Here is a 3,130-nt window from a genome sequence, read left to right as displayed (position 1 = left end):
TGTCAAGGCCACAATCAACTAATCAAAAATTGAATTCAAATAACAATTTTCTTAAATAACGATCAAGTTTTGGTCCTCGTTTCCAACGGAACCACCCACGGGTTTTCACAAATTTTCAAAATTCAAGGGTTTAATATACTTATATATACATTTCGTTATTTTCCGATCGTGTATTAGATTATGGTAAGCATCTGTTTCTGATTTGGTGTTGGTTCCTAGTTTATATTCGAATAGGTTTTTGGTGTCAACTTAGTTAAGTTTCAGTTCAGTGTGAATTTTTGCTTTATGCATGTCCGTCTTTACAATGTACTGTTGTTCTTTCCGTTAATGGGCAAATTTTTGGCTCAACCGTATTTTCTTTGTTGTTTGTTTTTTTTAATTGTTGACATGTGATCCGGGAAATTAAGGGAATTAGTGATGAGAGAGAGTAATAAAGTGCAAGATTTTAGAAGCATATTCATTTTCAGTTATATAAGTAAACTAAAAAAGACTTAGATTCCTTTGAATTTTTCTTTTATTTTTGGATTGTGTTTTTAATTTGATATCTGTAATAGTGACACGACAACCTGTTCTGGGTTGGGGTGTTACACACTTAATCAAGTAAAATTGAAAAACTTCACACCAAATAAATTCATAAAAGGTAACATGATGGATGAAGAGGCGAGGACATTACCAAATATGGACTTTATAAAGAGAAAAATTGGTTTGAATCCATTGGTTGCTCCGTACGTTAAATTAACTGATTTTGTTCCGTCCTCATCATCTGAAAAAGTTAAAGTCCGTCAAACAATCAAAACAGACTAGTTGGAAAATAAGTATTGCTTTGGATGTCATATAAAAGGTCATTTTGCAAGTATTTGTCCATTAAAGAAAAGTCTACAGGCAAAAGGGATAGTCAAACCAATGTCAAGGCCACAATCAACTAATCAAAAATTGAATTCAAATAACAATTTTCTTAAATAACGATCAAGTTTTGGTCCTCGTTTCCAACGGAACCACCCACGGGTTTTCACAAATTTTCAAAATTCAAGGGTTTAATATACTTATATATACATTTCGTTATTTTCCGATCGTGTATTAGATTATGGTAAGCATCTGTTTCTGATTTGGTGTTGGTTCCTAGTTTATATTCGAATAGGTTTTTGGTGTCAACTTAGTTAAGTTTCAGTTCAGTGTGAATTTTTGCTTTATGCATGTCCGTCTTTACAATGTACTGTTGTTCTTTCCGTTAATGGGCAAATTTTTGGCTCAACCGTATTTTCTTTGTTGTTTGTTTTTTTTAATTGTTGACATGTGATCCGGGAAATTAAGGGAATTAGTGATGAGAGAGAGTAATAAAGTGCAAGATTTTAGAAGCATATTCATTTTCAGTTATATAAGTAAACTAAAAAAGACTTAGATTCCTTTGAATTTTTCTTTTATTTTTTGATTGTGTTTTTAATTTGATATCTGTAATAGTGACACGACAACCTGTTCTGGGTTGGGGTGTTACACACTTAATCAAGAAAAATTGAAAAACTTCACACCAAATAACTTCATAAAAGGTAACATGATGGATGAAGAGGCGAGGACATTACCAAATATGGACTTTATAAAGAGAAAAATTGGTTTGAATCTATTGGTTGCTCCGTACGTTAAATTAACTGATTTTGTTCCGTCCTCATCATCTGAAAAAGTTAAAGTCCGTCAAACAATCAAAACAGACTAGTTGGAAAATAAGTATGCTTTTTTTTGTCATATAAAAGGTCATTTTGCAAGTATTTGTCCATTAAAGAAAAAGACTACAGGCAAAAGGGATAGTCAAACCAATGTCAAGGCCACAATCAACTAATCAAAAATTGAATTCAAATAACAATTTTCTTAAATAACGATCAAGTTTTGGTCCTAGTTTCCAACGGAACCACCCACGGGTTTTCACAAATTTTCAAAATTCAAGGGTTTAATATACTTATATATACATTTCGTTATTTTCCGATCGTGTATTAGATTATGGTAAGCATCTGTTTCTGATTTGGTGTTGGTTCCTAGTTTATATTCGAATAGGTTTTTGGTGTCAACTTAGTTAAGTTTCAGTTCAGTGTGAATTTTTGCTTTATGCATGTCCGTCTTTACAATGTACTGTTGTTCTTTCCGTTAATGGGCAAATTTTTGGCTCAACCGTATTTTCTTTGTTGTTTGTTTTTTTTAATTGTTGACATGTGATCCGGGAAATTAAGGGAATTAGTGATGAGAGAGAGTAATAAAGTGCAAGATTTTAGAAGCATATTCATTTTCAGTTATATAAGTAAACTAAAAAAGACTTAGATTCCTTTGAATTTTTCTTTTATTTTTGGATTGTGTTTTTAATTTGATATCTGTAATAGTGACACGACAACCTGTTCTGGGTTGGGGTGTTACACACTTAATCAAGTAAAATTGAAAAACTTCACACCAAATAAATTCATAAAAGGTAACATGATGGATGAAGAGGCGAGGACATTACCAAATATGGACTTTATAAAGAGAAAAATTGGTTTGAATCCATTGGTTGCTCCGTACGTTAAATTAACTGATTTTGTTCCGTCCTCATCATCTGAAAAAGTTAAAGTCCGTCAAACAATCAAAACAGACTAGTTGGAAAATAAGTATTGCTTTGGATGTCATATAAAAGGTCATTTTGCAAGTATTTGTCCATTAAAGAAAAGTCTACAGGCAAAAGGGATAGTCAAACCAATGTCAAGGCCACAATCAACTAATCAAAAATTGAATTCAAATAACAATTTTCTTAAATAACGATCAAGTTTTGGTCCTCGTTTCCAACGGAACCACCCACGGGTTTTCACAAATTTTCAAAATTCAAGGGTTTAATATACTTATATATACATTTCGTTATTTTCCGATCGTGTATTAGATTATGGTAAGCATCTGTTTCTGATTTGGTGTTGGTTCCTAGTTTATATTCGAATAGGTTTTTGGTGTCAACTTAGTTAAGTTTCAGTTCAGTGTGAATTTTTGCTTTATGCATGTCCGTCTTTACAATGTACTGTTGTTCTTTCCGTTAATGGGCAAATTTTTGGCTCAACCGTATTTTCTTTGTTGTTTGTTTTTTTTAATTGTTGACATGTGATCCGGGAAATTAAGGGAATTAGTG

The sequence above is a fragment of the Bidens hawaiensis genome, unplaced genomic scaffold, assembly GCF_021521415.1.
Source record: "Bidens hawaiensis isolate Kalapana, Puna unplaced genomic scaffold, B.hawaiensis_p1.1 tig00003270_1, whole genome shotgun sequence".
Lineage (NCBI taxonomy): Eukaryota > Viridiplantae > Streptophyta > Magnoliopsida > Asterales > Asteraceae > Bidens > Bidens hawaiensis.
The sequence above is the reverse complement of the archived record's forward strand: the minus strand, read 5'-3'. Positions refer to the sequence as shown.